We start from the raw sequence: 7,154 nt of genomic DNA, 5'->3' as shown, positions 1-7,154 counted from the left end.
AAACGGAACAGGATAAGACACTGCTACTGGAATGTATTCTCTTTAGTGGTTGTTACAAAGACAAAATAATGCTTTAGCCATCGACAGACGTACGCAGGAAGAGCTGATTGTTTTAAATCGTTAGTTCATGGTTTTTTTACGGTTTAGTAGGTTTTCGATGTGATTTTTAGTGAAGGAAAAACATTGAGCTGCGGGAAAAAAACCACAAGTAATTACTTTTAATTCTGTTCTTCGACAGATTTAATCGCAGGATCTCCTGTCTTATAAGAAGGCTACTCTGCGGCGCACTTTCTATTTTTGAAAACGACGACTTATGTGACCAAAAGCTGGTTAACTGCAATCATTAAGACAAATAAAAGGAACAATTTGCATCTTGCAATCAGGCTCACAAGGAGAAATAATCTGAAAAATCACAGGCATTCAAGTTTGAGGGACGTGGCATCTGCAGGCGCTGTGGTTATCCATATTTCAGAAACGATGCAATTTCAATAAAAAAAATAAAGATAGAAAAACAACTTCATGGAAGCCAAGTGCCATGTAAACGAGTGCGGTACTGTTTGTTAAAATGAAAAAGAGAAACATTTATCAATGGAAAGCCTCCCAAACATTTTAACAAAAAGTCTAGAGAAACTCCCACATTTCTTGCGAATAATATCGCAGTCCAGGTTTATATTGTTTATATCACTCACACTTATCAGCCGTTCAACTGATTCCCACCCTACTCTACTTTGGGAAATAAAAATGTGCGTTTAGAAGGGCTACAAGTCAGTAAGGTGCTGTACAGTATTGAAATGTTCCAGTACTCACGGTAGCACACAGAACATAGTGAGCAATGAGTGTGTTTACAGCTCTCTCGCTTTATTATTAGAACGAGGTGTTGCACAGTGAAATAGACAGAATATTGAAAACACCTGTCACCACTGGAATCTACTGTCATCAACACCTGGTGCTATATTTGAGCTCAACAGCAAAGCTGGCATATTTAATGCCAACACTTTCTTTTGTGTTGAAATTCAAACCAGAATTTAAGCCAGGCTATTGGTGGCTTATTATCACAATTTATGGGCACTTTGTTTACATTCCTAAGATACCAATACAAATGGTGATCAATTCTTTATGGCTCCGACTCCTTGGAACTCTCTCCCAGCTTTGGCGTATGATGCTCCCACCGTCGCTTGCTTTAAATCAACTCTCAAGACCCACCTGTTCTCTCTTGCTCTCCATGCTCCTTATGCCTGATAGCTGCTATTAGCTGCTGCTACTATTTCATGTATTCTGCTGCTATAATGTATTCTGCACTTTCCACTGTATTTAATGCACTATTTCATGTATTATGCTGCTATCATGTATTCTGCACTTTCCACTGTATTTAATGCACTATTTCATGTATTATGCTGCTATCATGTATTCTGCTCTTTCCACTGTATTTAATGTATTATGCATTTTTTTTTTACTGTATATCATGTATTATGCATTTCTCTGTATTTAAAGTATTATGGATTTTCTTGTAACTGCATCTTGTAAAGAGCTTTGTGATGATGGTCCACTATGAAAGGCTGTTTATAAAAATAAAGATTGATTGACATTGAATTTGTCAGGGGAATATCAACCTGTCTTCCCAGGATTGCTTTCAAAGGTAGCGTCGAATCTAGAGATACATCATTCATGATCCCATCCCCCATTCCCTTCTGATGGCAGGGTGCTATGTTTGAGGCCCGACATCAGTCGATTTTCATTTGCTGAATTCAGAATGAGAAGGGTCTTTGTTAAAAAAACAGTTTTGAAGGCTGCTGCTTCACAACCTTGAAGGAGTTTGAGAATTTCTGTCTGGATCATATATCTTCAGTGCTTTCATATCATCTAAAAGCCACGATAGCGAGGCTGCAGGGTGAGTCACACCGTTAGGGAGTGGGGTACAGGTGCGGCTGTGCCAAGTAGCTGATCTTTGCTGGAGATTCCACAGGGAGAATTCTGTTGGCTCTGGCAGCTCCAGGTTAGGGAGGTCAAATCATCAGGGACTGTTTCTCAACGCCAGGCTACATCAAACCCTACTGACCTAGTGAGCTCAACTTCCCCCAGTTTCCGAATTAATTTCATTAAGAAAAACAATGAGGTGAAAACTAAAAAAATGGGAAGCTATTGGAAGGGAATGGGTCCAGGCCAATTATCCATATAGCTCAAGCAATAGCCGAGATAATTATCTCCGATATTGAATTGCGGTGCATTTGAAGTTCAAGACACAGCAGGCTCCAGTCGCCCGGGTTTCCTTTTCAGTCAACTGAAATGTTCATTGCTTCCTGATGCGCTATCCAACGTAATTTTCATTCAAACCAACTGAGAATGCCACTCTGTATTTTACAAGAAAGTTCAGCGGAGAAGGTCACATAAAGTGGATGCAGCAACCAAAATATTACAATTGTCTGCTTCCATTTGCTACAAAGATCTCAAATGTGCAATTCTCAAAGAAACACATGTTGTGGCAACCAGTGTATATGTATTTTAAATCATCTGGCGCTACGCAAAGTTAAAGAAAGTTTACTAGCATCTCAGGTAGTTGGTTACTGTTTTACTTCCAAAATCATTTCACCAGTCTAGATTAAAGCTACTGTTTGAAATCACGTCAGTCAATAGGGGCAGCAGCTGATTGAGCAATAACTAGAAAGAAGTGATCGAGGAGGTGACAAAAGAAGTGCAGCACCATCCGAAAGCAAAACAGAGATTTCTTTAACTTAGTGTAGCACCAGAATGGTAAAATCATGCTTGGTATAAGGTGTTTCTTTCAAAACTGCACATCTGAGAGCAATATAGTGCGTGGAAATGGACCAGGCAGGAAATGATGGCGTAAGCTGAAACCGCTGTGTTCTACTAGCAATGTCAATAGGGTGTAAAGCCATCATCGACAGAAATGATGGCACTGATTTTACATGACAAGTCTGCAACTGTACTGTTCTAAAGTGACTGTCTGTTAGTCCTTCAGAAAACTGTGTTGTGGCAGGACAGATCCTTGCCTGTAAGATATGTGTCGGTGGTTGGCAGGGATGGGGTTAGTTTATGGACCCTGCCAAATAAAAGTGTGTTTGCACAGCCACGGGTGTAATTGTTTGCTTAATTGAATTTGTGTCATCTGTCTGTAATTAGCAGGCAGGTATATAGCCAGTATCAAAAAGTTGGTGCACGGCAGTCTGTGTGAAGGCAAGAGGCTGCCAGGGTATGAAAATCGATGTAGAAGCAATAAGGCTGTGTGTGAAGCCTGGGGAAAAAAGGTGTTGTGTTTGTGTGCTCGTGTGTAACAGAGTTGTTTTTTTTTTTAAATCGGTAAACAGCTTAGCCGTCCGATCTAGTTAGAAACTTTCAAAAAAGTATAGTGTAGTGAGAGTTTTATTTTGATGTATTTTTTTAAATTTCTGTTAAATAATAAAACTGCACGAAAGTGCTTTGAAAAGTCCTGTGTCTGGGTTTACTTTTAAAGGGTGGAAAAGAACCTAAAATGAGTGAAATATTTCTCTCTCTCTCTCTCTCTCTCTCTCTCTCTCTCTCTCTCTCTCTCTCTCTCTCTCTCTCTCTCTCTATATATATATATATATATATATATATATATATATATATATATATATATATATATATATATCATATAAGTGCATGAACTCTAACATCAATGCAATTAATAATTTAGACAACCCATAGCCTGGATCAAATGGAAGAATTTTTTAAAGTTTTAAGAAGCACATTCGATTTGTCATTCAGTATTCTGCTAGTGTCAGGGATTGGGTCTTTGATCTATGCTTCTGCACAGCAGAATTTCTATCGCAGATGGCCTTTTCTCATTTCCAAAATTCCGCACACTATTCTGCTCGTATAAAGACAGGAAACCACATTGAAAACGCATTCACCTTCCAAAAATACAGTGGTAAACCTTTATAGATCGAAATTGATAACCATCTGAGCTTGCTGTGCGTTATTTTAGTGTGTCGACTGGATTATATGTTTACTCTTTAAGCACATGGCTAATCATTGTTAAGCCCAGAGAGTATATGAAAAACATAACAAACTAAACTATGGATAGTATAACCATGGGAATAATTTACCATAACAAACTTATATAAGGGTCCTTTCAATTGAAAATCGTACTATAGCTTTTTTTTAAATCCTTGTGGACTAAGTACTTGGAAGCACAGTGCTACAGTATACCACTGAATACATTAGAACATACATAGGGATTTAGTACACTGGTTATAGTTTAACAGTAGTAACACGCTTTAGTAAGAGACTAGTGTTCACCTTCCATTTAGCTTTTTAATTTAGTGAAGCACAGGCATTTTTTTTACATTGCCAGAAAAAAAAAAAACAACAACCAATCTTTAATTCCATTTCCTGCTGGTAAATATGATGTCAATGAGATTGGAAGCTTGCGCCCTGCAGCTCTGTGGCAGGACAGCAACTTTTCATCTGAGATTAATCCGAGGTCGCTAGAGGCGCACGTTCCTTCACTTACAATCTCGTTTGCCAGGCCTCGATCTGGAACGAGGATAATTAACTGGCTACAAGCACCTGCGCTGCCCAAGGTGAGACCCAGATACAAGAACATAAAACTGCTGACCACAGGAACACTGTGTGGATTTCAGACGCTCGCCACTTCTCCTTATGCCAATCTGCCTTCCTTTACTGGAAAATACGAAAAACCCCTTCTGGATTCCTCTACACTCCTAGTGTGCAGCTGTGGCCAAAAAATTTGCATCACCCTCTAGAATTAACTAATTGTGCTGCATAAAGTCGAATGAAACCTACTGAAAAATGTTATGTTAATGTATTGAATTACACACCGCTTTGTAGTGCTGTTCGATTTTGAAAAGTCAAATCTTTCAATGTTTGTCAGTTTTTTACAAAACAGTGTGTAATTCAATATGTTAAGGTAACATTATTCTGCAGGTTTCATTCGACATTATGAAGCATAATTAGTTAATTGTATAGGGTGATGCAAAATATTTGGCTGTAGCTCTAGAGAGACAGACAGACAGACAGACAGCGCATCCATTTTTTGAATGAGGATTGTACCACAAAAGGACTAGGCATTTTTAGCAAGGGACAGATCACTGTTTAGAAGAAATCACCAATCTGGACATGGTTACAATCCCAACTGCTTTGCATTTGCTGGAGTCTGCTGTATTAGCGACTGTAGAAACTATTGTACACCCCCTGCAAAAAATGACATCTCGTGCAGTGCTGCAACTCATGAGGAGGCACGTTGTCTCTCGTGTGCATTTAATTATTACAATTTCAAAAAGAAATCTTGCCATGGCTGGCAAGCTGACATTCACATATTAATCTTTACAGACAAAGCGTGTTGCTCCAGAGTGGGATATGAAAAGAAAACGCAGAATGAGATCTAACTGTTGTCATTGGCTTTTTATTAAATGTTAAATGTGTCTATTGAAAGGAAGTCATGTTTTTCTTGTTGCTGCACTGTTCTTTGCAATGCAGTAACATTGCCACTGTTGCAGTAGGGATTATAAACTGGGTTACGCATGTATTTAAACTTCAGCAAAGTTTCAATCATAATCCCAGAGACAGCAAAATAAAAACTAAAACATTACAAATGATAGAATGTCTTATTGATGATTATAACATGAATTTCCCTGCCTTTGTCTAAAACCAGGCTTTTTCACAAACCATGTTACCCTAATCCTAACTTTGACCTAATGAATATTAACAGTTGCTGTTATTTACTGTGTAACAGAGAGAATTACAAGTAGATACTTCGTTAATTGCTTTATATTTGCTGGCAATGGCTGCATGGCCACGTTTCCTTCGCTTTGTAATATATCTGAAAGTACGACACTGTGTAAAGCATCTCTCTTCCATGCTGGTGCACTGGTTGTGCAATCCACACCATTACTCTCCATTGAAGTGATAAGGGAACCTCTGAACGGCTTCCCTCTGTCAGGGTAGTACTCAATGATTGAGGGAGTAGTGAAAAAGGTGCTACAATAATACTATTTTGGCTAGAAAATTTATGGGGGCTTGCTTTCAATTTTTATGTGATTTATTTTTGGAACATATATATGATATCTTTGCTATATATGTGTGTTAACAAGACATGCAATTGGGTTCCATTACAGATTTCTTTTAGCGGTGGTAAATAAGAAATGAGATGGCTTAAACAAAAACCTAATAAATAAATAAAGCAATCAATCAATAATGAAATATCCCTGTACCGGTATGTTATTCATGCATCCCGAGAGGTGTTTCAATTTAACAACGGGGGAGTGAACAAGATAAACTGAGTCAGGTTACAGCTGTGACACAAAGCATTTGCTAGACACACGGATTCTCATTAGCTCCACGCTCTCGCTCCTGAGTCGGGGGCAGCTGCAGCACCGGCACCAAGCATACAGAACGAGTTCCAGAGCACTTATGTGGTAAAGATGGATCAGCAGCAGTGATTAACAAGAGCGTGAAGGGAGCAGCTTTGATCGGCGCATGCAGGCAAGAGCGTGTTCGGTGGAAAAGGGACATTAATCTGTGCAGGGCACCCCCCCCACACACACACACTGTGCGGGGAAGCGCAGCACGTTTTCAAGATTCAGCATATTAATGTGACAGAGAACAGAAGAGAGCAAGAAGTAGTAATAGCTCACAGTATGATGGGTAACACTTAACATTAAGCATCTCTTATTACTGTGTATTACATAGTAATTACATAGTAAATACAGGTGTACTTACACATAATTACAATCTTATTATGCGTTGTTGCAAGGTGTACCAGAAACGAGATCGGCGCAGTACTTGGGGAATTCTGCACCAGAGAATGAAACTTCCAGCCTTGAGAAAGAATATCTGGTGTACAAGAGGACTTGATCAATCTATTGCTGTCACCGTAAGCTAGGCAACTAATACTAAGAATATATTTGCTCTAATTGCTTGTTGTTATATTACTATGCGATAATGGAATGAGTATTGTTTAATAAACCACTTTATCGGATATTGTTTGAATAATACTTGTCCTTGTCATTATTATGTTAATATATTCATATATATATATATATATATATATATATATATATATATATATATATATATATATATATATATATATATATATATATATATATATATATATATAGACACACACACACACACACTCAGGACAAAGAAAT

The sequence above is a fragment of the Polyodon spathula genome, chromosome 29 (genome assembly GCF_017654505.1).
Source record: "Polyodon spathula isolate WHYD16114869_AA chromosome 29, ASM1765450v1, whole genome shotgun sequence".
NCBI lineage: Eukaryota > Metazoa > Chordata > Actinopteri > Acipenseriformes > Polyodontidae > Polyodon > Polyodon spathula.
Note: the sequence above shows the minus strand (reverse complement) of the source record.